The sequence below is a fragment of the Lynx canadensis genome, chromosome B4 (assembly GCF_007474595.2).
Source record: "Lynx canadensis isolate LIC74 chromosome B4, mLynCan4.pri.v2, whole genome shotgun sequence".
Lineage (NCBI taxonomy): Eukaryota > Metazoa > Chordata > Mammalia > Carnivora > Felidae > Lynx > Lynx canadensis.
This window is the reverse complement of record NC_044309.1, coordinates 134,693,397-134,721,105: the sequence shown is the minus strand read 5'-3', so window position 1 is coordinate 134,721,105 and position 27,709 is coordinate 134,693,397. Positions and strand designations below refer to the sequence as shown.

The following is a 27,709-nucleotide window of genomic DNA, read 5'->3' as shown; positions in this document are numbered from 1 at the left end:
TGGATGGAGTAGACAGGAGTGCAGGCTGCGTGTGGACCCCGGAGCCCTCAGAGTGGGCTGGCCGTAGAAGCCAGATTTGGGGTGTGGGTGTGGCCAGAGCTGGGGGGGAGGGGGAGGCCGAGTGCCCAGCTCACAGGGCCACAGGCCCCTGCCAGAGCCTCTCTCTCATATCCCCAAACAGGCTGTGTCCAGTGAGCCCTGTGGCCTGAGTTGCATGTCCCCCGTGCCCCGGGGACCATCTGTCTGAAGCCTCTGTCCGTCATCGACAGGTCAGGCCGCCGCAGCCCCTGGGTCTGTCTCTGCACAAGAAGGCCTTAAATCCATTCCCAGCCCTTGCTCCTGAATTGCTTGTGCGCTTTTTACAGTTGCTTGGGGAACTGTAAGTCTGCGTTGCCTGACTCCTGTGTATTTAAATTCTCAGCCATAATGTTCTATTAACTCATTTTTTGCAGTTTCCTGGGAGGCTATGTGTACGTTACTGGGGCAGTGGGGGGAGTGGGAACGGCCGTGCACGTGGACAAACCCAGCTGGGAATGTGCCCGGCCCTGGGGGCTGACCAGGGGCCCCCACCTCCAGGGGGCCCCCTGTGAGAGGCGTTTCCTGCCAGCTCTAGGTATTCACAGTGCCCGAGTCCCCCCAGATTTGTGGTTGCCACCGTGTGGCTGGTGAACTCAGACTCCCAACTAGGGATGGCTCTGGAGCCCGGGGGAGGCCTGTGGATCACATGTCCGTCCTTCATCTGTGTCCTGGCGCACCCGTCCCTCCCTCCATCCCCAGACACGCACCGAGCGCTGACCATCTCATCTTCCCCGGATGTTGTGCCCGACGGACATCAGCCTGCCAGACAGATGTTGCCAGGGGCCAGCATAGCCTTGGGAGGAAAGTGGGTAAGGGGATGGGAGTGGGTGGCCGTGGTCAGGTTGGGGGGCCAAGGTAGAAGGGCACGTTGGGGCAGAGACCTGTAGGAGGTAGAGAGCCAGCCATGCAGCTGTAAGGTGGTCCCAGTAACAGTAGCTGACTGCGACCGACCCAGGCACTGCTCTGCATCTGCCGTACAGCAAGGCCATGGGGGTCATCGTGCCCATTTCACAGATGATGCCCAGGCTCAGCAGGTGCTAAGTGGCAAAGCTGGCATCAAACCCAGGCTGTCTGGCTTCGTCAGCCAAGTTCTCAGTGTTCTCTTCCGAGCTCTCTGGAGAAAAAGGCATTTCTAATGGGTGGAACAGGACGTGCAAAGGCCCAGAGGCCCGAATGTATCTGCTGAGATTGAGGAACTGCTGGAAAGCCAGTGTGGCTGGAGCAGAGTGAGCAGGGGTGAGAATGGAAGATGGGGTGCGGGTGGGGGTGGAAAAATTGAAGGGCCCAGTTTGGAGGACTGTGATGAGGAATTGGGGGGGGGGCGGTGCTCACTGTGCTCCCTTGTCCTGTTGCTGAACTGAGGCAGCAGTGGTGGGACAGGGTGGTAAACAGGGGCAGGCAGAACTGTGTGGTAGGGCAGGACCTGGGCGCCCCTGTGGGGCAGGATGAGCGAGAAGGGAGCTCCTGGGAGAGCCCAGGGGCCGGGCGGGGAGCCCCATTGCTCTGGGGCCCTGCCTAGAGGATCAGAACACTAGGACTTGTCTGCTGGCTTCCTTGGTGCCCCCATGGGATGTTTGTCTAGGCCTCTGCACATGCGAAGGGGCGGCTCAGATGTCAGCCCTGACGCTTTATTTAGGTGTTCACTCCTTGCCTCTGTTTCTTCATCCGGGAAATAGGGGTCCTGATGCTCATGAGAATTACATATGATGGTTGTAATGTTCTGGCACCGGTGGAAGGTTAAAACTCTGCTCATTAACTGCTTGGTCTCATTTGCCTCTCTGGGCTCTGGAGGGAATGGAGGTCAGGAAGGGAAATGACTTGCCCAGAGCCCCTCCGGGTCCTAGCATGGCCAGGCCCAGAAGGCTGTGGCACGTGGTGGAGAGAGACCTGGGATGAGGCCCTTGCCCCGCTCGACACAACACAGTGAGGCCCCCACAGTCTTCCACCGCTGCCCAGGCGGGAGTGGGGCTGGGGAATCTCAAGCTTGGAGCACCGGTGGGTGTGCCTGGCCCTCTGGTCTCCTTGCATGTGGGCACAGGGCAGGGCCGGAGGAGCACTGTGCCGGTCTTCACTCCTGCTTGCTTGCTGCCCTGGAGTGCCCTCCTGCTCTAGCCAAGTCCTCACCCGGTAAGCCTCCGCTCAGACCGGCACCTCCTCCAGGAAGCCACCTCTGATTTTGCCCCCAAACATCACATACCAGTTTGGTGCCCGAGGCCCTGTGCTCCTGTCACTCGGCGTGGACTTGGCCTGGTGTCGTGATCTGTCCTCCCCAGCCCAGCCTGGGGGCTCCCCGCATGTGGAGCCGTGTCCCAGCCCTCTTGCAGCCCCCAGCACCGCTTACAGGGCACGCTGAAGCTGCTGTCAGGGAACGCCTGCGGAACAGAGCCAGCAGGACTCCAGGCAGCGGGTCTGGAGGTGGCCAGTGCCCCCTTCTTGGGACGACTTCTGAATGGCAGACCCTGGTGCCAGCAAGACAGTAGCCTCGTGGTCTCCTAGAGCGAGGCTGTCACCTGCACCTCGGGGACTTGGCCTGGAGTCGTTCCCCACTTGAGGTCCCTGATGAAGGCTTGGCCAGGCGGGGCTGGGGACCCGGGAGCAGAGGGTGGCATCCTGCCTGCCTCAGCAGGCCTGAGCCCAATCCCTGGAATCGTCCCTAAATGCCAGCCCCTGTTCTTCTTCTTCATGAGGAAAGCTCTTCTCTCCTCCCCGTCGTCTCCCCTTCTTCCCAAATGGATTTACCATTCTGCTGCGCCATGCTCCCCCCCGCCCATCTCCTCCTCCCCTCCTCTTTACAGGCCACCGAGGGAAGTGGAGGGTGTTGTTGTATATTTTAGTCGATTGTTCCCCATACGCCCCAGTCTCTTTGGGGTGGGGCTGGGGGGATGGGGGAGTAAGTAAATTATATATTGAACTCCTAACTGGAGCTGAGGCCTTGTGGTTTCCATGGCAACCAGGCTGGAAATAGCTTGGCGTGACATCAGCACGGTACAGGTATAGCCGGATCCAGCCGTTCCCCAAACAAGCTGGCAAGGGGAGCAAGGGATGTGTGGCCAATTAGCATATGCAAATCATGCCTGGTGAGCCCACTGGGGCCTGGGATGCCCCAGCAGGGCCCTTGGCCATGGCCGGGGCCTCTGGCAAGTCAGTGGGCCAGCGGTGGTGGTGGGGTCAGAGTCCATGCCTCCCCTGGCACATGTCCCTCTACTGGGGCTGGTAGGGGCCTCCAGTGTGGGCCCAGGCTGCCTGGGCTTGCCTGCCCCGTGGGGCTCTGGGAGCATGGCCAATGGCGCTGCCAGGGGACGGGCAGGCGCACGTGAGCAGAGCAGGGATGGTTCCCCGCCCGGGCTCGAGTGGGATCTGGCTCCTCTTGGCTCCTAGATGCCTTTGAAGCCAGCTACCCAATTGGGCCTTGCTGGCTGGCTGCCATTTTTCTTTCCAGGTCCGTGAGGGGGAGGGGTCATCCTGTCCCCTCCTTCGCCCCCCCAGCCATGGGAAAGGCCTGCAGCCGACCCTCTACGAGTTTCTCCACTGCTGTGTGCGGTGTCCCCTTTCCTGCCCAGACCCAATAGGGAGGAAAGAACAGAGCCCTTCGTTTGTAGCTTGATATTGCCCACTGATCACGTGGCCCCTGAGCCTCAGTTTCCACCTCAGTGAAATGGAGGTATGTTTTTTTTTCCCCTGTCGCCTACCTTGCAGGACAGCGAGGTGGCCCTGGGGAAGGGCCTGGGTGAACCTGACAGGCCAGAGACCCATTTGGAGGAGGAGGAGATTCTCAGCTCTTGTCACCCAGCACTGCCCCACCACACACACACACACACACACACACACACACACACACACACACTCGTGAGACTAGAGAACTCGCAGTAAATTTCTGGGTGAGGTGAAATATTGCCACCTTCATTGTGGTGATTTCCACACGAGGGCTCTTGGCTGAACTGCTGGCAGTCGAGCTGGGCGTGCTCTGTGGCTAAATGAGATAATTTATTCATTTCAGCAAATGTTGAGGGTGTGCCGCACGAGGGCGGGTGGGGAAGGTGGGGGATGAGTCAGACAGGGCCAGGCACCAGGAGAGCTCTGTCAGCCGTCTCAGGAGGCACACAGGTAGTTTGGCCAGCGCTGCCCGGGGCCTGGGCTGTCTGGAAAGATTGTTGAGGGCGAAGGACCTTTGAGCGGGGCCTCAAGGCCGGGTCAGAGTCCACCTGTCTGGGAAGGATGTTCCAGGGAGAGAAGCAGGTGGGCACCGAGGCTCAGAGGACACCCAGCATTTGGAGGAAGGGCGATACTTAGCTGTGACTGGAGTACAGTGATGGGGAGGACACCAGAAGTTTCCCCAGAGGGGCTGGGATGTGGTCCAGGAGAAAGTGGAAGCCATCAGCGGCACTTGAGCAAGGGACTGATGCGATCAGATCCTGGTTTTCAGAAAACAAAAAAAAAAGGCTGGAGAGGGCACGAGGCATCCCAGAGGAGGCAGAAGTAGGCATGGATGGTGTTAAGGACAGCCGTGCCAGTTCCGGTCCCTTTGGGGAGCCCCTGTAGCCAAGAGTGGCGCTTCCCGTGGACACGGGATCAGGAAAGACGTTCTGTCTTTGGGCCTCGGTTTGCTTCTCTGTCAAATGGAGCGATTCTCGTGGTAGGTCGTGGGGTCTGTATTAGCCAGTAGACGTGAGCATTTGTTCTCCTGGGCCCCAGGAGCAGTGGGGAGCCGCAGGAGGGAAGAGCTACGGCTCCGTGTATTCTGGAAGGAGGGGACAGCAGCAGTGGGCAGCGGTGCTGATTTCTTGCCGAGGCTGGGGGGTTTCGCCGGTTGTGTTCTTGCCTCGGCACGGGCGTGGCTTCGTGTATCTTGGGGCAGGGAATTTTGCCTGGGCCGCCCCGGAGGCTCCCGGTGGCCAGTGAGGGCCCCTGTTCTCATTGTCTTTCCGTCCCTCTCCGCAGACTTGGTTGGCTCTCCGTTCACAGTTGTGGCGGCCCCTGCTTGGTGCCAGGGTTGGGCCCCGGACACCTGCGATGGCCAGGTGTGGCCCTGCCCTGGAGGAGCTCCCCGGTGGAGCACTGCTGGGGTGAGGTCAGCACTGAGGAGGCCCTCACCCAGCCCTTGCTGGAGGAAGGGACATTTGGGCTGAGCCTTGAGGCAAGAGCTGACCAGACGGAACGAGATGGCATTCCGGGCAGAGGGCACAGCAGCAGCAAAGGCACTGAGGCCAGAGCAGGCATGGTTTGCCCGGGCCAGGACACCGCCCGGGAGCCTGCCTCCACCGCCAGCCCATAGAGGACCCTTCTAGGATGGAGGGAGTCTCACTCAGCTTTGACCCCCCCTGGCCAGCTCAGCACCTTGTCTGGAGGTGGAGTCCGTGAACGTTTGTTGAGTGAATGAGCAAGTGGATGTTTTCTTCCTGCCCCTGGCCAACCCATTCCACCTGCCTGGCTGCCACCCCCTTCCCCATCCCCCCGCCCCTCAGAGTCCGTCCCTGAGCTTATGCTTTTGCCTCGGTGCCCCTTCCACGGGGACTCAGTAGAGCCCACCAGGATGGGGGTCCGTCCTTCTGGACCCCGAGCTTGGTGCCAGCACCTCGAGACCCCAGCAGGCTTCTTCCACTTTCCAGTGTTAGGCGGTCGGTGATCAGTGATGAACTGACCCTTTCCAGAACTTTCCTCCTGGACAGGACTGGGTCCCGTGGGAGTCTCTGTGGGTGGGCTACAGCTGCCCATCTGTCCCCAGGTCTCCTCAGGCAACTCCCCAGTTCTGGATGTTTCTAAAAAACTATGGAAACAGCTTTGCAGCATCAGATTCAATTTCCTGTCATTTTAAAAAAGAAGGCCCAGCTAATTTAAAAGCGAATATTCTGCCGGGGTATGACCCGAAGACTGTGCGAGGAGGGCTGGGAGGTGCGGTCTGGCCCAGGTTGGGCCATTCTCCCCTGCCACGCGCTCCCTCCCTCACTGGGTAGGTGTGTGGATGGGCGGGCACTGGGCAGCCAGGGTCCTGGGCCCTCCGCCCTCCTTGTCCATTTGCCGAATCCCTTCTCCAGACGCTGGTCTGGTGTCCCCTGACGCTTTCTAGAATCGTTATTTATTACCTCATTTATTCAACATTCACCGGGTGCTTGCGCTGTGCCCGGCTCGGCGCTGGGCTTGGAGGTACAGATTGATTTAAGGGGGTACAGGCAGGAGCCCCCACTCTTCCCCAGAGGGCAGGGCCCCCTGCTGCCCCACAGCCTCTCAGCGCGGCCTCCCGGGTGCCGGTCCTGTAGGCTTCTCTTGTCTCCTGGGCATCGCGGGCTCCCGGCTTTGGGAAGCAGCTGGGCCAGGTGCGGGCCGCCCGCCCGCCCCAGGAGACATCGCTGCCTGGGATTTGAGCTCCTCCGAGGGCTGGCGTCAGGCCGTGGGGAAATCATTTTCTGACAGTGGCCATCAATTTTGCTGAGAGCCCATCGGCGCTCCAGCAGCCTGTCCCTCGGCGGCGGCAGCTGGTCCTTGTCAAGCCCCTCCGTGTCCTGATGACAGAAACGATTCGCGTTAGGTATCTGCCCCAGAGCATTCGTCCAGAAGAGATGGGTCCCGGCCCGTTCCGGATACGCACTGCGTCACCTCCAAGTTTATCTTTAGGTCCGTGGGTCAGCGGAGGTGTCTACTCATATTGGGGTGACCACACGGAGCCCTTGGATGGGGCAGCACCAGCAGGAGCCTAGGACCCTTCACGGAGCATCCCTGCTGTCCCCGTGGCTATTTGTCACAGGCAGTGTTCTAGGTACACAGGTTACAGCATTGAACACAGCAGACAGAGCCCCTGCCATTGCCCTGAGAGGAAAAAGACAGGAAGGAGACTGCCTTGTATAAGACTTGGGGAAAAGCGTCCTAGGCAGAGGGAACAGCCCCGTGCAAGACTCCTGAGGTGAGAGTAAGCTTGCTGTGTTCACGCACAGGGTTCTATTTAAACTGGAGGTGGGGTGCCTGGGTGGCTCAGTTGGTTAAACGTCCACCTTCGGCTCAGGTCGGCTCTCGGGTTCTTGCGGCTTGTGGGTTCGAGCCCCGCGTGCTCAGCTCTGTGCTGACAGCTCGGAGTCTGGAGCCTGCTTCGGATTCTGTGTCTCCCTCTCTCTCTGCCCCTCCGCTGCTCACACTCTTGTCTCTTTCTGTCTCTCAAAAATAAATAAACCTTAAAAAAAAATTTTTTTAACTGCAGTCAATCTTGGTTAACTGGGAGTTATCCAGGATTAGAGCCAGGGTCCTAACAGCACTGGAGGCATCTAGAGGAAGCAAGGTGAATTCTGGCAGATGACCGAGGAAACCCCTGGAGGAGGTAGTGGGTGGAAGGCGTGAAGGGGAAACAGGGTTTTGCCTGGGAGAGTTAGATACGGGGAGGAGCCTTCCGGGAGGCAGGCGCAGTGTGAATGAGGTGTGCAGGGGTGAGACGGGGGTGTGCCGGGCCGGGGAGTCCCGCCCACATCCCAGAAGCCGCCTACTAAGTGCCAGGCGCTGAAGAGACTCTGGATGTAACGACTCACAGGTGGGCATTTTCACCTGCACTTCCAGGTGGGGAAGCTGAGGCCCAGACGAGTGGAGAGGCTTGTTCAGGGGTCACGTGCGGTGTGAGCCAGGCAGAGGAGCCTGCGCTGGGAAGGTTGCCCACACCTGGTTGTCCTGATCACCACCGGTCGGAGGGTGATGAACCGCCCCCGGCCCCCCACCGGCAGCGCAGGAATCCAGCTGTCCTCCTTCCCTTGAGCTCTGTGGATGTGGGCCGGAGGCCTGGGCGTCCGGCATGCAGGGTGTGGGGCCTGGTGAGGTGGGAGGCCAGGGGCTGGGCACCCCACCCCCCTCACCTGATGCTCAGACCCCGGGGAGGGGAGGGCGACTCTCCGTGAGTTTCCACGGACCTGCCACCTCCCGGTTCTTCGTGGCAGAGGTGACCATTCACTTCTCTCAGATGAGGTGCCCACGGTTCAGAGCAGGGGCCGAAGGTGACTGGGGCCTCACAGCAACTGGGTGACCAGGCCCAGGGCAGCTGTTGGTCTTTCTGTCCCCACAGGACACACATCCACGGGGGAATGAACAGTAAAGGATGCTGGTGGCTGTGAACGTGGGCCCTCGCTTTAGGCTTTGGTCGTGGCGATTCTTTTATCAGGGCAGGGAGTGTGAATTCCAGAATTGAAGCTGTTTCACTGCTCCCTTCACGGAGTCTTCTAGGCCTGGGGTCCCACCTGGCATGGCTTTGTCAGTCCTCATTAAAGATGTCGAGTCCACGCAGGGAACCCATCCCATCCACTGTGCCCATGGAGATCCCCTTCCCAGGAGAGACTGGGCTGGGCCACGGCTGTGCATGCTGTCCTGGTGCCACGTAGGTGGCCTACTGACGGCTGGGAAGCAGCCAGTGGTCGAGTCCTTGGTGCTGTAATCCTCAGTTCTTGCTCATGCATTCATTCTTGATGGGCACCTCCTAGGCATCGGAGATTGCCGTTTTCTCTGGTCCCTGGTATAATGCCGGCCGTATAATGCATACCCTGCAAATACTGCACGTCTCTGCGGGGTGATTTCAGAACTCTAGGAAGGACTTTCCTCTATCCTCAGTGTTTTTTCCCTTTCTTGCCTCTTGGCAGAAATTTTACCATTAGGGATTCCTTGCTTTTGCATAACTATTGTCCTGTCCAGGTTCCTCTTCTAAGATGCAAACCCCTAGAATCTCATACCGTCTCCAAGAAATCTCAGTTTCTGGACTGGAGGCTGAGACTGACTGAACAGGACTTTGGTATAGGTGCTTGCAGGAGAAACATGGAAAAGTGGCAGGTCCCGTGTGCCCGCAGAGTGCCTGGGATTACAGTATTCTTAGACCGACTGACACACAGCCCTGGGCTGAAGGTATTTTTATTTGTTGGACGAAGAAGGGGACTGAGGCCTCGGCAGGTTCCCCAGCTGGGAGGAGATGGGGCCAGGACTGGCGTCTGTGTGGCTCCCATCCAGGCCCTTTGACCGCACCTCACTTCTGTCCAACACGTGGTTGTGTGACACTGGTGTGGCCCCCACAGGACACCAAGGGCAGCTCCTCGGGGTCACAGCTGCTAAAAAGGAGGGCTCGGTCCTCACCGCCTTCTGCACTTGACGAAAGGCAGTCAACGCCAGAATCTGGTTGGGGCCTTGCCATCGCCCTCTCGGGCAGAAAGGCCCTCCTGTCTTCTGATGAGGAAACTGAGGCACAAAGAGGCCTCACTCACGGCCTTCCAGCGAGAATGCATTGGGGCCAGAGCAGCCGCTGGTAAGGCTCACCGCCCAGTGCGTCCCTTCCCCCCCCCCCCCCGGCGTGTGGAGTGAGGGGCTTGGGCCTGGTCTTGGCACCAGGAGATGAAGCATTCAGGCAGCCCCTCTTCCGCATCTCTGATCGCGTGTCCAGCCGCAGGCCCTGCTGGGACCCCCACCTGGGGCCTCCTGTGGACGGGAAATCGGGCCTGGGGCAAACAGCGCACGAGCAGCAGTGTGGTGGCCTGCCCCCCTACCCCACCCCTTCCTGCCCTTACGTGTCTGTCTTCCCGAGAAGAGCGATCCCTGGACGCTGCTGCGGCCGGCCGTTGCCCAGCTGTGCAGCTCCGAACTGTCCACCCTCCGCCCCCCGGACGGTATTTTCTCGGGTGTTGATGAGCCAGACCCAAGATGCAGTCAGAAGCTGAGCTGAACTCAACACGGATCGGGCGCCCGCCTCATCCGTCTGCCTGGGGCCGCTCTGCTGGGGAGGAGGGCGGGCAGGGGGGCACCCGGCACGTGGGCGGGGCTGTGCGGGGGTCCCGGCCTCTCCGGGCCGACACTGTGGTCTTCTGCAACCACAAATCTATCTGTTGGGGCTGACTCATTGCCCTCTGTCCAAGAATTTGCAGGGTAACTAACCAGGACCCGGCAACCTTCTCAGGCTCCTACCTGGCTCCCCATTGCCTAGAGGATGAAACCAAACTGCTCCCCACGGTCCACACGCCCTGCCCCTCTCCACCGCGTCGCCACACCGGTCCCCCCCCCCGCCCCCCCCGCCATCCTGTTCTGGCCACAGGCTGCCACCTCCTCCCACGGGCCACACACTGCATCCCACTCGGGGCTCTGCCCGTGCTGTTCACTCTGCCTGGAATGTTCTCTTCATGCTCCGTCCCCTCCTCTCTCTGCTCACGCCTCGTTGTTAAGGTCTGTCTGAAACACCACTTCCCCAGAGCTCCCACACGCACCGGGCTGGCTTCCTGTTATCGTGGAACGTCTCATGGCACCACTTACCTCTCCTGCTGAACCCTCCAGACAGCTGGACTCGATGAATTATTTATGAGATTTTCTGTCACTCTCCGTCTCCCTCACTGGAACATCGGCTCTGTGGCCCCATAATGTTGTTTCCCACTGTATCCCCAGGACTGGGACATAGTAGGCCCTCAGGAAATGTTGGGTGAGTCGGTATCATGTGACTGTCGTTGCCCTAACGAAAAGGTTTTCGCTTCCTGCTCCCGCCCTGGCGGCCCTGCCCAGGGTATCTCCCCGCCTTCTGCCAGTCTCCGCCTCATCTCTGCTCACCCACATCTGACCATGGATGAAGTCCAAATGCCTCAGGGTGGCTTCTGAGGCCTGCAGGGTCCCGCTGAGAGAATTCCCTCTGCCTGGAGCTCCCTCCTTGTCTGTTCTCTTTACTTGGTCAACTCCTACGCACCCTTCAAAACCTCATAGTGATGATGGAGACGAGAGCCAAGCACTGTCCCCAGCAGTCTTCTTACATTTTTCTTAAAACCTTAAAGGGGCACCTGGGTGGCTCAGTCCGTTAAGTGGCCGACTCCGGCTCAGGTCATGATCTCGCAGTTCCTGAGTTCGAGCCCCACGTCGGGCTCCGTGCTGACGGCCCCGAGCCTGCAGCCTGCTTCAGATTCTGTGTCTCCCTCTGTCTCTGCCCCTCCCCTGCTGGCGTGCTCACTCTCTCTCTCTCTCTCTCTCTCAAGAATAAATAAACATACAAAAACCAAAAAACCTCACACTGTGAGGTGCTGGCGTGGCCCAGCTTCACGGATGAGGACAGCAGGGTTCAAGTGGCATGGCTTGCCGCTAGTTCATGAAAAGCTGGACTTGAACTCCAGCTGCATTCCGGGTCGTTTGCTTCTCTGCAGCCAGCGAGGGGCTGTTAGAATATGGTGGGGTCCCCCGCGCTGCCGTGTCAGTGGGGCAGGAGTTGAAGTTCACAGAGGAAACAGATGACACTGGAAGGAAGCATACACAGTCTTTCAGGCCAGGAGGGGGCCAGGAGGGCACTGCTTACTCTGAGGACTGTGTGGGCCCAGGTCTGGAGGAGCGGGGGGCTGGGGGTAGTGTGGGGGCATGCAGGGGTGGAGGGGTGGGGAGCTCTTAAGTGTGGGGAGGCCCAGGACCCGGGTGCCTGCCGGGGGCCTGGGTGATGGATGGAGGCTCTTGGCATGTGGTCTGTTCCTGTGGTCCTGGCATGCGGCCACTGCGGGCTCTGGTTTCTGGCGGCTTCCAGGCTCCGTGGTCCCTGCTTGTCCCTGTTTGTAGTTTCTGCTTGTCCAGCCTCCGCTCTGTCTCTTCCCAGCTGACAAGGTGGGCGGGGGTCCCCGGGGAGTGTTTGTGGCGTATACATCCTTCGGGAAGAACGTGAGGAGTCCAGTGACTGTCACACGGGGTGGGCGGGGTCCCTCTGTTCCCGTCTTCTCGTTTCCAGAAGAGATGTGCCACCTGCCCCTCCCAGTGCCGTCTGGGGTCACTTCTCTGAGGCCCATGGTCCCTGCTTGTCACGTGGCCTCCCAGGCTGGCGGTGTGGGCCGGCCAGCCCCTCCAATGTGTCCCACCAGCCCTCCACACCAGGCTGGAGGCACTGATGTCCACCCTGCGTGCTCAGTGGACAGCCCCGGCCCATTCTGTCCTCACCGCTGCCCAGCAAGGCAGGTGTCCCTCCCCATTTCACAGGGAGGGAAACTGAGCCTCAGAGAGATTAAATAACCGCTTGTGATTACCCAGCCCGTGAGATGGAACCAGGATTTGGACCCGGGTCTGTCCGACTCCACAGTCCTGTCCTGCCCTGCCCGGCAGGGATCCCCCTCTCCCAGCCCCTGCTTCATCTCTGCTTCCCAAAATCCAACCTTCAGGGCTCTACCTGGAAAGACCAGACTCAGTTCTGGCCCATGGCAGAGGCTAGTGCTCCCTCCTTTCCCTCCTTCCCAGATACCTTGTGCCCACCCCCTACCTTAGCCACCCTTCTTGGCACTGGTGACCCTACATAAGGTCCATGCTCTGGAGCTGGATTTCATGGCTTCACCCTTAACCAGCTTTGGGACCTCTAATTAGCTATCTTAATCTCAGTTTCTTCATCTGTAAAATGGGAGGTGGGGGTGACATCGGTGCCTGCCCCCTGGATTGTTGGTAGGATTGAGTCCCTGAGTGCAAAGTGCTGGGAATGGTACCTGGCACATAGTAGGCCCTCTATCCATATCCCATGTTTTGATGGGCCCCCTCCTCCAGGAAACACCCCCAGACCCTCCAGGCTGGTGAGCGTCTCCTTCCTCCGAGCTCCCGCTCACCTGCTTTGTGTCCCAGTGGTGAGGTCTGAGGGTCAGGTGGGTCCCTTGCCTGACTGTAAGCACCTTGGGGGCTGGGGCTGCTCCCCCCCATTGCCCCTTCACCCCACCCCAGCTACCAGACCAGGGCTCTGCACATAATAGACACTTAATACATGTTTATGGAATTGAATTAACGATAAAACGAGATAATGGCCTGGAAGGAGCCTGAGTTGTTAGGAGGGAATGCACAGCGTAAAAACCAGGCATATTTTTTTAAGCAGATTAATCTGGTCTTAACTCATTCTAATAGCCTGCGCCCCTATTGGCCAAGGCCATTATAATAATATACGGCCAGGGCCGTGGCGCGGGAGATAGCAGTGCCTCAAAGTTTGCCTTCCGGAGGATACCACAGCAGGCTGCCTCCCGACTCTCCACGCCGGAGCCGAGGGAGGGTAAGGGCTTACCTGGGGTCACTCAGTGGGAGGACTGAGAAAGAAGAGACTGAGGCTCAGAGAGGGCATGGGGCTTACCCTAAGATGCACAGCTAAAGGAGAAGGAGCTGGCCTTCCTCCCAGGTGATTGCGTTCCATTCGTCTTTGATCTTGGTGCCAGGACCAGAGCTTCCAGATTCTCATCCCAGAGAGCTTTTCGCTCAGCTCCTCACTCCTGTGAATCAACATCCTCACAGTTGGGAAGTCAAGTTTAACGCCTCAGAATACATAAACCCGAAAGGAAGCTGGTATCAGCCATTCACACCTTAGTCTGAATTCACTTCCTGGTGAGGGCTCAGATCCGAAGGAGTGAGAGATCTATGGGCTATTGGAAGAGAGAAATGGTCCAGCTCCTGTCAGATTAGGTGGGGCAGTGGGACCCAGAGCAGTAGCTCCAAAGTCACCCTTCCCGGCTGTCTACTGCCCTATCCCTGAGTACAGATGGCAGTCTGGGAGTCGGGGAACTTGGCTTGATTTCAGAAGGAGAGGCTTGGGGTGGTGACCAGTGCCTTTCTTCATAGTCCAGCAGGGAGTGACCGTGCCGCTGGTCGTGTGCAAGTCCTAGCTACTGCAGTGGATGTCCTGTGCGACTGTCTTCCCTCTGCTCATCTCAGGAGCAACCCTGTGCTGTCACCAGAGCCCCATTGTTGTCACCAAACGGCTTGGCACCCAGCTCTTGCTCTCCCTCATCAGCAGCTTTGGACAAGTGTTGCTCTCTGAGCCTCCATTTCCTGGTCTGTGAAATGGGCTAGTGGTCCTATCCCAGTGGCTTTGAAGAGTCACTAGGTGAATGAATCTCGGGGGCACCCAGCACAGCCGAGGAATGAGTGAAGCCCCGTATGTGCCATTTCCCCAGTTCCCCCACCAGCCTGCGGAGAGCCCAGCACCTGGGGTGGGGGTGAGGGTGCCTCGTGCCCTTGAATCCACGGGGCTGCGCAGGGTACGGCAGGGCCGGGGCCACCGACTGCCTGATGATAAAAAGCGCTGGAGGGGACAGGAAGTTTCTTTTTGGCTGGAGGCTTCCCCAGTTCTGCCGAGTCCCCTAGCTGTCTCCACCCCTGCCCCCCACCCCAGTGGCTTCCCACCTGTCTCTCCAGCGGGCAGAAGGTCCTCAGCTGCTGGCCCAGCCTGGCAGGGTGGCTGCAGCCTTAATCAGCCAGCGCACCGCTTTCCTTGGAAGGAGAGATTGCAGGTGGCAACTCGTAATTTCCCAGGCTTCTCCCTTTCATTAATTTCTCTCCGCAAAATGGAGGCTTTTCTGCTGAGCCGGGGAATCGGCAGCCGCGCTCTCAGCTCGAGGTGGGGGGGGGGGTGGCCGTGGGGGCTGCTCTGCTCGCACTGTTTGCCGTGCCCCCTCGCAGAGGCCAGAGGTTCCTTCTACGCTCAAATTGGCTTGCCGGGGCACACCAGGTCTGGAAAATTGCTTGGCTCGTCCCGTGCTTGCTGCTCCGTCCCTGGTGGTGAGGGGAGGTGGGGGCGGGGGTCAACCTTCAGTGGACAGTGAAGGGGGCAGAAGTCTCTGAGCTCCCCGGGGGCACCCCTGTCTCTGCGTCTGATTCCTGATGGAATGAGCACGGGGCTGCCAGTGCCCTGAGCATCCCTCCCGAGGGGTTTTTCCTGCCTTCCAGAGTCGAGTGCCTCGGAAGTCCCCACTCAGGAGTGGGCATGATGTAGATGAGGGGCAGACACCGCCCCGGCTTCGGGGAGCTCCTAGCCGTGGGGAGGCAGATAGCTCAGCAGTGATGACGCCTGGTCAAGGGCCACTGTTGGACAGGCCAAAGTGTATGGAGGCCAGAAGATGGAAGCCTGGGGTGGGGGGGGTGTCCAGGGTCTGGAAGGACAGATGCAGGGGTGGGGAGGACGGGAGAGGCATTCCCTGATCCTGGCACGGCATGTGCCAAGGAACTGAGACCTCATCCATCCATCTATTCGTCCCACAGTTACGGTTAAGCGGTGGCGCGGAGATAACACGGGATCGCAGGGCAAGCCAGGTGTCCACCCAGAGCGGGGAGTTTGGTGTCCCCTGGGGACTGGGGGAGACTTGGTTGTTAGGTGTGCAGTTTAGAGAGAGGCCAGTGGGGCAACCAGTGTGGAGAGTGTTTGGGAAGGGGCATAGGAGGGCCAGGAAGAATGCTGGAAGTTGAGTGGCCGGGATGGCCCCAGGTTGCTGGCCCCAGGTAGCTGACGGTGCCATTTCTTGGGAAGGAGGGAAGGAGACACAGGGAGAGGAGTGGTTTTTTGGTGGGGAGGAGGGATATAGTCCTTATTAAAAGGGAGGAGTCAGTCACCAGCTAGTATGAATTAGGGAGTTGGGCCAGCTCATTAATTTTCACCTACAGCCTTAGGGTCCAGGAGGCAGCCCCGAAGGAGCAGGGCTGATGTTTGCCCCAGCTGTTTCACTCTTTGTGCGAGCAGCGGGCACTGGGCCGCCCAAACCCGCGGCTGCTCACCGCCTCTGAACTCCCGTGCCCCCTCTCCAGCTGCAAACCCAGATCCTCCTGCCCCCCTCGAGGGATGGCTGTGACTCCAGTGATCGCCAGAGTGCCTACCTGGCATGCAGCAGGCCTGAAGCTGGGGTGTGCTGATTACAGTCGATACAGATTAAGCCACTCCTATCACTCACCTCCCAGGACTTGCTGTGAAGCCAGGGAGAGTCTCAGAGGGCTGTGTATGGACATCAAGTGCAACAGGCTCTGTGAGCCAAGGGGGTGGGGAGTTGGGAGGGCTCTCCTGGGTGGAGCGGGGGGTGGACAGGCCAGGTAAGCACCCAGGGACCGGAGTGAGGTGTGTGACTCCCCTCTCCGAGCCCAGGGCTGCCCCCCTCCTGCCAGGCTCCTGACCCAGCCGCCCCAGCACCCATCTGGAAGCCTGGACCCACCTGCACCCCCCCAGCCTCCTCCCTTTCCCATCGTCACCACTGTGTTGGGCCCTACCTGCCTCTCCCCCAGTCTGCATTCTGGTTACAGACTCTCTGGGCAGGAATCTAGTGCAGCTTTGATCTTTTCGGAGGGAGGACTGGGCAGCTGAGGCCGGGCGGGAGCTGGCTGTATATTTTCTTCTGTAATGGGGTATTAAGTAGACAGCCCAGATGGGGATCTTGGGCGGGAGGGGGTGGGGTGCAGCCTGCTTTGTATCAGCCTGAAATATGGCCCCATCTCTGCCAAACCTCAAAGGACACTACCTTGGGGTTGGCTGGGAACCAGCTTTGATGTTCTTGTAGCAGGGGGACCGGGCAGGTCTTTCCTGGCACAGATCTTCCCTGGAATGTGGCCTGCCAGGCCCCTGGGGGAGAGTAGCCCCCTCTTCCCTTCCCTCCCCCTCCTTCCCCCTTTTCCTCTTCCTCCTCCCTCACCCTTGTTCCCCTCTTCCCTCCTCTCCCCCTCTCTTTCCCTTCCCCCTCATATTTCCCTCCCTCCATTCCCCTCCTCTTCCTCCTCCCTTTACCTCCCATCCGCAGCCCACCCCCCCCCCCAGCATCCCTAACGGATCCCCTCAGTGAATGTGTGGAAAGGGCACAGACCACAGAAACCAGGACGCTGATTGCGGGGAGAAGCTGATTAAAGGTGTGGACTGGGGCCAGATACCCCGGGATCGAATCCCAGTTCTTGGGCTTATCAGGCAAGTTACTTAAATTCGGTATGTAGCCAAGCCCTCGTCTGGAAAATGGGGATAGGGTAATAGCTGCCTAAGGGGTTGTTGGGAAGGTTAAATGAGTAAATACTGCAAAGTGCTTGGATTTGTGCCCTGCACCCAGCAGGCGGTGTTTGCCAGGATTAGCTGTTTCTGCGTGACCAAGAGTGAGTGGCTGGACCTCTCTGGGCCTCAGTTCCCTCCTGTGTGCGGGGGGGCTTGAGACCCAGGTTAAGCCAGTAGTGGGGGAAGACCACCCACGTGAGCGGAGCACCCGGTGAACCGGTCATTCCAGAACTGCAGGGTGAGGGGGGTGCCGGGCACACCACAGTTTGAGCATGGAGGCGCTGCGTAGTGGATGAGCCCGCTTGGGGCGGGGCCAGAGGCAAGGCCAGTTCCCTTCCTGTCCCTTTCCTTGTCCACCTGCCCCCACCCCCAGACATGAGACACCCAGGAATTCTACCAGTCAAAGCCCCGGGAGCGGAGGGCCTGGCTGGCTTTTGCCTCTCACCGGCTAGTGACCTCGGCAAGGCATCTTTCTCTGGCCTTGGTTTCTTCATCTGTAAAAGGGGGGTCACTACTGGCTGGTGGGTGTGGTGGCAGCCAAATCCTGCCCCAGATGGAGGTGCAAGTGACGACGCGGGGCCACATGGGTGGTGTCCCCTCGATCCCCCACCCCCACCGTCAGCTGTCCTGTGGGAGCCCCAGCCTCAGTTTCCCCACTTGGAGAATGGGGCTCATGACACCTTACAGCGTTATTGTTGGCACCAAGGCACCTGCTCAGTGAGGGGTACCCCCCAGCTCCCCCAAGGATGGCTCCTTTCCCCCCATACCCTCAGCTGCCCCCCTGATGCCTGCTCCAAGGTCAGGATCGGTGCCATGCTAGGTCCGCTCCAGGGTCCTCTCTAGGTGCCCTGGCAGGTTCTCTGTAGGGGCCCTTCCTCCAGAGGCTCAGGCTGAGGGACTTGCTTGAGGTCTTCGGCTGCACTGGGGGCCCTGGGCCTGGAAAGTTCTTCCTTGACTAGAACTGAAGTCAGCTCGCAGGAACAGCTGCCCGTCTGCTCGGTACCGCTGATAAAAAGAGAGGGGTCCCTTCCCCCACGACTTCAGAGAGCCCAGGCCTGTGCCAGTGCCTCCCCCCCCCCCCGCGCCCGGCCCCCACAGCATCAATTCCCTTGTTCCCCCACCCCCACCCCACCCCGTGGCCCTTGTGCAGAGGCTACATCACCTTTCACCCTGGCCTGCGAAGCACTTTTACACCTTGAGAGAAACCCCACCGCTGCTCGTTGTTGGGCCTGTGCACGTACTGATCCCACAGGTGGCCTTCTGCTTGGAGGCCCAGGACAGCCCCCCCTGTAGTGGGTTCCTCACTCAGGGTTCCCATTGGCTCCCCCGCCACCACCTGGGGGCCGCACCGCATCCCTCTGTCTCTCTCTCTGCCTGGGGCAAGGCACAGAGTAAGCGCTCAGTAGATACCCGTTGAAGTTGAACCAAAGCAGGAAAGAATGAGTGATTTCCAGAGCAGCCCGTCCAGCCCCACACCGCGACCCCAAAGGGGAGATCAAAGCCCACCTCTCTCCTGCTCAGCCACGTCCAGAGGCTCCCCGGTGCCCTTAAGATAAGGGGTCCAAGCTTTTGAGCCTGCGAGTCTCCCCGCATTCACACCTCACCCAGCCTCACCCCTGGCCCCCAGCAGCCCTTTATACTGATCCCTGGCAAGCACAGACGCTGTGCATCTTGCCCAGAGTCCTCTGTGCCTGGCCCTGGAACCTTCCTTTGGGGGAACGTTCTGTCACCACCTCGCTGGGGCAGCTGCTGCCTCCTTGGAGCTCCTGTGTCTCTGCCCCCACCACGGTCCAGCACCTGTTCCCTGTCCTGGCCTTGCTTGTGGGTGGGGCCAAGGCTGCTCCGGGGCCTGGTGGGAGTGGACATAGGGGTGGTTGAGCGAATACCTGACTGTGACAGGGCATCATGGTGGCGTGCTGGGGCCTGCGGGCGCGGAGGACTTGGCAGGATGGGTCAGGACAGAAGTGGCAGCATTCTGAGACATCCCCCCGCCCCGCCCCCTCGCCAGGAACCCTTTCTTTCATCAGTCAACGGCTTGCCCGCCCCTCGGGCTCCTGACCCTTGGGCTGGCCTGTCTGCCTGACCCTGAGGTTCCAGCCTGCGAGTCCTGAGATCCCCAATTTCTAGCCCCTGCCCCTGAGTGCCCACCAGGTGACCTTGAGCAAGCCCCGTTCTCTCCCTGGGCGCCAGTTTCCCCAGCTTCCCTTGTGGGACAAGTGGGTTGGAGTCCATCAGAAGTGACAGACCAAGGTCCTAGACGCAAATCAGGACGTTCTCTGTTTGGCCCATGTGGTGTTTTTTCCTTTCCTTTCTTTTTTTCCTCTTTCTTTCTTTTTTTTTTTTTTTTTCCACTTGAGCCAGTATTGAAAAGGGGAAGCTTTCACAAAAAATCCAGATTTCCAGCTTCTCTTGATAACGGGGCTGGCCTTGCCCAAGCCTCCCACCAGTGGGCTCCAAGTAGCTGGGTGGTCCTCACTCTTGGCCACCTGCCCAGTCGATGACCAGAGGCCCTTTCTGCCCTGACACTCTCCTCGGAGGGAAAGGTTTCAAAACCTGCCTGGAGATAAAGCTCTCTGACTGCACCCCCCAACCCCCAATATTCCAGGCAATCTGCCTCGTTTTAAAATTCCTTCAGCAGCCCCAGGCCCAGCGGCTTCTCCCAACGAAGGAATGAGAGCGACGAGGCCGCACGCACGTGACTGTGCTCTGCGGCTGGGAAGGCTTTGATGTTGCAGGAGATTTCAGACCGCCCTTCTGCCCCTCCCCCCTCCGGTCCCTCCCGTCCCCTCCCCCTCTCCTCGTTCTCTCCCCCTCCCCTCCCTTCTTTCCCCTCCATTCCCTCTCCCTTCCTCTCCCCCTCTACTTTTCCCTCTCACCCCTTTCCCTCTTCTCCCCTCCCCCCTCCTCCCTTCCACTTCCTCCTCCCCCCTTTCTCCCCTCCCCTCTTCTCCTCTCCTCCCGCCTCCCCCTTCCCCTCCACTTCCTCTCCGGTGCTATTCTCTCTTCCCCCTCCTCCCCCTCCTCCTCCTCCTCCTCCAGGGTACCTGCTGATTGCCCCTGGCTCTGGGTTTTACACACCTGGCTGGGTCAGCCCAGGGCGGTTGAAGTTTGGGGGAGAGGGCTTCTGTGCGGGGAACGGGGTGGGGGGTAGCGAGTTGCTGGCTGGAGGGAGAGAGGAAGAGTCACCCACCACCGGGCTGCATCCACTGTGGAGGAGGGACAGGCCTCTACCCCCTGCCCCAGTCCTCTGATGATCCCGGATGATGCGCCACGGTCAGCCTCTTTTATTCCTGAGGTCTTGAGGCCAAGGCTGCCTGGTTCAGGGCTGTAGCCCTTTTGTCCTGGGGGGAAACTGAGGTCTGGGGCATTGGAGGTCCCCTGGCAGGAGGGAGTGGGGGCGGGAGGATCAGGAATGTAGGAATGGGTAGTGCCAGTGGGTGGCTGGTGTGTAAGAGGCGAGTGGAGAAAGGCCTTGGCCCCGACCCCCAGTGGGACCCTCCCTCCCTCACCTGCTGCTGCTGCCTGCTCTCTCCTGCCCTGTAAATGCTCCCTGGGATCTCTAGTTGGTGGCCCTGGGAGCCCTTGCTGTCTGTCCACCAGCCTCTCCTGTCCGTCTCTAGCTTTCTAAAAGCTGAATCTGCAGGGCTTGTGTCGGATTTATCTCTCCGGCCAGCCCCCACTTTCCTCCGCACCCACAGAGGGCAGGCCGTGGGTATGGGAAGCGATTCCCTGCCGCGTGTGATTCACGGCCCAGGGTGCTGGTCCACAATCAGGTCGAGAACACACTAATCGGGGCCGTGGGGATGGAGTGCAAGGTGTGGGGCTGGCAGGTTCCGAACTCCCTGAGGGGGGCAATCTGTGCTTTGTGGGGAGAGTCCCCCCACCCCCACCTGGCCCCTAGGCCCCTGTCCCTGCTCTACTTTCTGTGCTTAAAAAAAAATCTGGCAGGCTTGTTCATGAAAGGCGAGCGGAGACAGCAGCAATTAGGGCAAAGCTGTAATTGTGCCAGCAGGCTGGTAGTCCTACTGGGTGCCCAGCCCTTCCTAGGGGCAGGGAGGGTCTGCCCTGTCCTGCTCCATGACTGGCAGAGGAGGAGTCCAGGTTCAGAGAGGTGCCGAGACTCACACGGTCAGACAGCTGGGCTGGAGCCCAGACTGCTCTGCCGCCCCCACCCCACTCTGCTCAGGGCACCATCTGCTGGCTGGGTGTCTGGGCAGGAGGGCACGGGGCAGACTTCAGCGATGCCAGGAGGGCTTTGGCAGTTTCTTGCCAGCCTTCCCATTGTGGAATACCAGGAGCACCCACTCCTGGCGTCTGGCCGGTTTCCCTCCTCGAAGCCCCAGTCAGTGATGCTCAGGCTGCTTCCCATCTCTCTGGCTGCCTTCTCAGCAGCTGCCCTCATGTGCCGGGCTCACGGGGTGCCCCGCCCGTCAGGGTGGCTGCCAGTGTGCCGGCTCTCTCGTCTGCCCTCTCTCTAGAAGACCTCCCAAACCTGTCTGCCCTCCACCCTCCCTTGCACTCCACTGCTGCTCTGGGAGCTCAGAGTGGCTCTGAACCCGAGGGCTTGGCCCTCCCCCGGATAAAGAAATCTGGTAATAGGAGTGCTGGGGGCCTCAGGACCCCCTTGTCTGCATCCTAATGACCTGTGCCACCTCGGGTAAGTCGCTGTCCCTGTCTGGGCATACGGAAAATAGGGTCAGCGGCAATACGGACGGCAGTGCCTTCTCTCCCATTGGGCTTGTTTTGAGTTGAAAGGAAAGAGGTAAAAATAAACAGTACTTTGTGCAGATGTGAGCAGCTGGGCTGAGTGGTTGTCTTTGCACCCTGGCACATGCTCACCAATGCCCCCTCTGTGCAGGGGCCAGTGACCCCGGTCTTTTCTGTGAGACCTTGAATCAAAAATAGCGGGCCCCTTCCAGCGAGCCCCCGCCGATAGGGGGCTGCAGAACCCAAGCGTTTCCGTGGACTGAGGGGCGAGAGAGATCCATACCAGAGACGGGTCTACACACATTTGTCTGGCCGAGGCCCATGATTCTCTGGCCAGTCCTTTCTGAGTCTGCCTTGTCTGGGAGTCGGGAGCGGTGGTACAAAGGGGCACTTCCTGGGTCTGAGCCTCAAGGCCCTGTATCAAGGGGTTTCAGTTAGCCTTAGGAACCGCCCCTCCCCAGTGCCCACCCAGCTGTGCCCCTCCCCAGAGCCCCTCGCCCAGCTACGCCCATGGAGGGTGCCCAGAAAGCTGTGGGGGCGGGGGGGGGGCCGGCACAGGCTGGCAGAGGCTCCGGTGAGATGGGCCTTCTCGTCCTCATCACTCCCGGAAGCCCAGTGAATCCGACCAACCACTAGCCATATTTAGGGAACATGTCCTTTGCTCAGGCCTGTTTTTTTGTCTTTAGCCCCTGGTCAGCTCTGCAGTGTGACCCTCTGACAAGTGCCCATTTGACAGACGGGTGACCTCTTGGCCCAAGGCCATCCAGCGTGGGCACCTAGGCCTGCCTGAGCCAGTGGAGCCGAGAGGTTGGAATATAGGTTCTGGAGCCTGAGTTCAAAATCTGAGTCCTCCCCCCCCCCCATCTCTCCCCACCCCGCCCCGCTTGCTGTGTGGTTCGGAGTGAGTTACTGCACCTCTCTGAGCTCAGCTGCCAGTCTGTGGAGGAGGGATAAAAACAGCATCTCCCTTTGGGAGGAGTCAGTGCAGCAGCACTTAAAACACCTGGCACAGAAGAAGTGCTTGCTAAATGTCAGCCGTAGTTGTTGCTGTTTTTATTATTATTTGACTTGAAAATTCCCCTGCTCCACGTGCTGTTTCCACTATAGTGAAAAGCTGAGCTGAATAAATGGGGACGAAGCCTCCTGGGCACCCCCTCCCCCCTCCCCCCCCGTGAGATTATGTCCCTGAGCCCTGTTTGGGGCTGGCGCCCGTAGGGTCCCCTTAGAGGTGTGGCAGTGAGAAGCTTGGCCCTGTCCTGGTGGCCTGGCCAGGGCCCCGTTCAGGGGCGGGGGTCTCTGCCCCGCCTGGCCTGCCTCCCGGCTGACAGCTCGGGCACTGTGAGCTGGCTGACAGCCACGCTGCCTCCTCTCCCGGCTGGCTGGCATCCCGGGCCCGATGCCAGGGGGCCGGCTGGTGGGCAGCAGCTCGAACACCGCAGGGCTGTGATCCCAGCCAGGAGGCTCCAGGCGGGGCTGGCTGTTGGGGCCTCCAGCCGCCCCACGCGGCCCTCGGGAGCCAGGCACAGCTGTGCTGGCTCTCAGTGCCACCCCCACCCCCTCCCCAGGTTGGCGCCTCTGCAGAGCTGGGAAGAGCAGATTCGCAGAAGCAGCAGCGAAAAGAGCAGAGCACAGCCGGGGCAGCAGGTCCACAGGAGGCTGAGCCTCCCGCAGCTTCCATTTCCTCATCTAGAAAATGGAGCCAGGTGCACCTCCCTGGCCGGTTGCGCAGGGTCAGACATTCAGCCGGCGCTCACTGAGTATCCGTGTGTCCGGGGCTTGTGCTGGGGGAGGATGCTGGGGACACACCGGGCGCTGTGCTAAGTCCCCCACAAATAGGGGGTTTACCCCCATTTTATAGGTGAAGAAACAGGTCCACAGAAGCCCATACAGCTGGGAAGTGACTGAGGCAGGATTTGAACCCCAGCAGGCTGCTGCCTTCAGAGTCCACACCTCAGTGACGCCTAGGGTCCGAGTGTTGAGGGCAACCTGTACTGTTTGGGGAGCACGTCAGTCTGTCTGGGGCACGGGAAGGCTGCCCCGAGGAGGGGATGGTTGTGTGGGTTGGGACCAAAGGCTGCACGGCGTTTCTGCTGGTGGGCACTTGGCCTTTGACAGAGAAGGCCCTGGTAAGGAGGCAGTTCAAGGAAAGCTTCCCTAGGGAGGTGTGCTGTTTGCGCTGTGACCTCAATGACATGGACCAGCCCAGATGCGCTGGAGTAAGAGCATCCCAGGGAGAGGGAACAGCCGGGGCCAGGGCGAAGGTCCTGAGGCAGGAAGAGGCAAGACAAGCTGGATGGGGCAGAAGGCAGGCCCCTGGATGGGACTGCGGAATGGGTGGGGGCTGACGAGGGCAGGGCCAGCTCACAGAGGGTGGGGAGGAGTTTGGGGGTCCTTCCGGGAGGGAGGCACTTCAGGTGTTACTGCCTTTTCCCTCAGTCGGAGAGGAAGTGTCTGCGCGGGAGTTAGGAGGCTTGGCTCGGTCACTAGACCTCCCCTGCAGTGGCTTCCCCTCCCTCGTCATTTCCCTTGGTGGTAGTGGGGATTCCTCAGGGGGGTCTCTGAGCCCCCTTGCCCCGTGACTGTCCGTGTTCCAGTTCCAGGCAGGACCTAGCCAGGCTGCTGCTGCCTTTAGGCGATTGGTTCTCCCTGGGCAACCTCTATCCAGCCAGCTGCTGGCTGTGCTGTCTGCCTCCCCAGCCCAGCGCATCTCACTGCACACCATGAGACCCCCTTCCGGAGGGCCATCCCTGTGCTCTCAGACCCTCCATTCAGCCACATCCCTGGTTCATATTTCCTGCTGCAGACAGCCAGGCACTCTGCCTGACGCCAAGTGTAACTGGACAATCAGGGCTTGGCTGTGTAACCACAGCATGTCACTGTCCACCCCCCCCTCCGCCCGCCCGCCCGCCAGCCTCATTGTCCTCATCTGTACAGTGGGGATATCAGTTTCTGCCTTGGGATTGGTCATAAGGCTCAAATGAGGGAATCTCTGTCAGGTTCCTGCTGGGAACCTAGCCTGGCCTCCATCAGTGGCCGCTGTTGCAAATATGAATCCTAAATCCTTGTGACCGCCAGGCCCAGCACCCTGGACAGCAGCGGCCTGGCCGTGCCCTCTTCCCGAGTCGGAAGGGACGCCCGCCCACTGCCCTACCTCTGCCTTGCCGACCTCCATCAGCCTCCCCTGGCCTCCCTCCTGCTCCTGGAGTCTTTAGTCTTCAGCTCAGTCTGGTAATTAAAAACCTTCAAGGGGGACTTTATTGAGTTAGCATTAGTTATTTTGTCAGGCTGGGAGAGCGAGAGAATTATCTGTCCTCCGGGAGAGGGGGGCTGGGGCGGGGGCCGTGGGCTGAGATTGGCAGGTGCCTGCACAGCATTTGTGCTCCATTGACGCACTGCACTGCAGGAGGCTGGCGGGACGCTGGCAGGGGGTGGTTCCCCACCAGGAGGCTCATCCTGAGGGGATGTTCCCACTTCCCAGCCCCTTCCTGGGGCTGATGGGCTGATGGGCTCCTGGCTTTCAAAACAAGCCCCTGCCAGAGCCCAAGATGGCTGCAGGCTCCGGGAGGCTGGGGATGAGGGGCTCTCTTCTTCCCGAGCTGGGGTGTGGGGCCAGGCTAAGCCCTGGGGTTGGGCTGGTTCACGGTGCCCAGGCCTCCTCCCTGCCCACCCCTTTGAAAGCCCAAACATACCTACTTACAGAGTCAGGCAAGACACCTGGGACATGGGGCTCTATGACCTTGGGCAAGACCCCTCATCTGCCTTTCAGATCCTCACCTGTAAAATTAGAATATAGTCCTTCCCTCTCCAGGCGGTCCTGAGCAATAAAGGAGGTAAATGTGAATTCTCTTGTCTGGGAGAAGACCTGGTTTTATATCCCTGGGTCTTTTTTAAAAGCCCAGCCCTGTGGAAGGAGCCGTTTACCCCTTCTGTTTGTCCCTCACCTGGAGACCACTATCACTCAGAGTCTTTGCGGTAACCTTGCAAGATAGGCGTGGCCAGTCCCTGTTTCAGATGAGCAAACTGACGCTTGGAGAGGGAGTGGTTTGCTCAGAGTCCCAGCAAGGAGTGGGGAGGTTGGGCCCAGATCAGGGTCTTTCCCCTGCTGGAGGAGCTGGGAGCCAACACTGGAAACTATTGAATCTCTCGGAGGGAGGTGCCCAGGAAGGACACTTGTCAGCCTCCTTCAGGGACGTGGGCCTGACCAGGAGGCTTCCTGTGGGGGAACAGGCCTTTGGTTCATCCCTGCTTCATGCCCTGCCCCCTGCCTTGCTCCAGAAGGGAGTCTAGGAAGAGCCCAAGGGCCTGACTGCCTGGTCCATCAGCCCTGCCTACAAGGCTTAGCAGCTGAGACCCAGACCCTGCCACTCCTGGGCAGGTGGTGCTGAATGGGAGGGAGTGTGGGGTCTGGAGCCTCGGGACACAGCAAGCACCTCTGCACTACCACGATCAGACCAGTTGTCATTTAGGAGGACTTTCCTGGGACCGGGCCTGCACTGGCACTGGCCACAGGCATAGGACTGGCCTGGAATGGGGCTGGTTGGCGGGAGAGGGTGGTGGAGAGTTGTGCCTCCCTGAGACACGGGGCCCTGTGTCTCATGTGCATGGCCCTTTACAGCTGACGCAGGCCTTCTTAGCCTCTAGGTTCCTCTCTTCCAGGAAGCCTTCTGGGACTTTCCCAGGCTGGCTTGATGCCCACTCTGTTGGGGTCTCAAGACCCACCGTGGTCAGTTGACCTGCTGGGATGTTATCTCCTGAGGGCAGATTTGGGGCCCTGGCTTGTCCCCTGGTCTCTCGGTATCTGCTGGCTCCCAACCGAGTCCCGGTTCTTGGGATTTCTCATCCGTAAATTGAGGCTAAGGCATGGACCCCATGGTGCTTGAGGACTGTGAGAGGAAGAGGAGGGCAAGAGGGGCTCCTTTTTTTACTACATTTTTCCTGGCCCCTGTGCACATGTTCTCATCAGGAACGAGCGGCAGAATGTGGAGGGCAGGACACTGGACACCCAGGCCCAGACCCGGGAGCCAGAAAATGCCGCCTGCTGCTACCTATGGGACTTACTTGTAATCCCACCCTGTGAGATTGTAGGCAGAGACCACAGCATGGAGGAGGCCCATGGGCATTGGTTTCTGCCTTGTTTTACCTCCAAGTCTCAGTTTTCTTATCTGAGAAATGGGTGAGGAACCCTTTGGTTTTCCGGTGGTGTGAGACTCGAGTGTGAGGGGTAATGTACGAGAGGGGCCTGCCCCCACCCGGGTCACGCACCTCAGGTCCATGGGGCATAGGGGAATGACCAGTGTCCCTGAGGCTAGACAGGTGTCGGCTGCCGTAGGGGAGGCCAGAGGCTTGAACTCCATCCCCTCCTTCTGTGGTTTAAATGTAAATCTTCATTCTCTTAACCTCTCTGTGCCGGAAAGTAATTGGGTTGAGCCCCAAACCCTCATGCAGCCCCCTTCTCACTTGTTAGTCTGGACCCACTTTTTTTGGTGTTCTTACAGTTTTTGCCTCCTAGAGCACTGGACCTGGAATCGGGAGACCTGGGTTCACGAGGCCCCCTCTTCAGTGTCCCATGGCCCGAGGCCCCCCCCCCCCCGCCCCAGGTGAGCCATGCACAGGAGACAGCCCAGCCTACCTGGACCCACACCCAGCCCTGTCCTGCCCAGAACAGCACCCCTGTCAGCCACACCCTTCCTGTTCTCATCTGATCCCCCTCCGGAAGCCGCCTTCACTGCACCACTCGCAAAAACTGCCCTTGGCCTCATCTGGCCACCCTAGGCCAGAGTCCAGTGTAAAGATCACCACTCCTCTCCATGTCTCCTCAATGCCTGCCTTCTCCAGCAAGCCCTCCCTATCCCCCAAGGCCATGGGAGATAGGGCCCCTTCCCCTGGGGCTCAGTCTGGACTGTGGTCATTGGTTTATCTTTCCTCCCACCAGACTATGAGCTGCTTGAGCAACCTTATGCATTTCTGGAACCCTGGGCCTGGCACACAGTAGGTGCTCAATAAATGCTTTTGGTTGTTAGGATGCGGGTGGGAGCAAGAAGGGCCTTAAAGGTCATTTCAGAGAAGAAGAGCTGGAGTCCCAGAGAGGGGAGGGACAGGGCACGGAGTCAGACTGTGCGGTGGAGAGGGGAGGGTACCGGCTCCGAATTCTGACAGCCTGGGGACTGATCTGCTGGGCCATTTCCTTTGCTTCTCCGTGCCTCAGTTTCCTTATTTGTA

At 59.7% G+C, this 27,709-nt stretch overlaps 1 long non-coding RNA gene across 1 annotated transcript; it reads right to left on the bottom strand.

Moving 5' to 3' along the window:
* Nucleotides 1-4,452: 4,452 nt before the first annotated feature.
* Nucleotides 4,453-10,483, bottom strand: LOC115517813. Its single transcript, XR_003970076.1, has 2 exons — nucleotides 10,281-10,483; nucleotides 4,453-6,575 (listed from the first exon to the last, which is right to left on the bottom strand). It is a non-coding gene; the product is annotated as an uncharacterized LOC115517813 (long non-coding RNA).
* Between the last annotated feature and the right edge of the window lie 17,226 nt (nucleotides 10,484-27,709).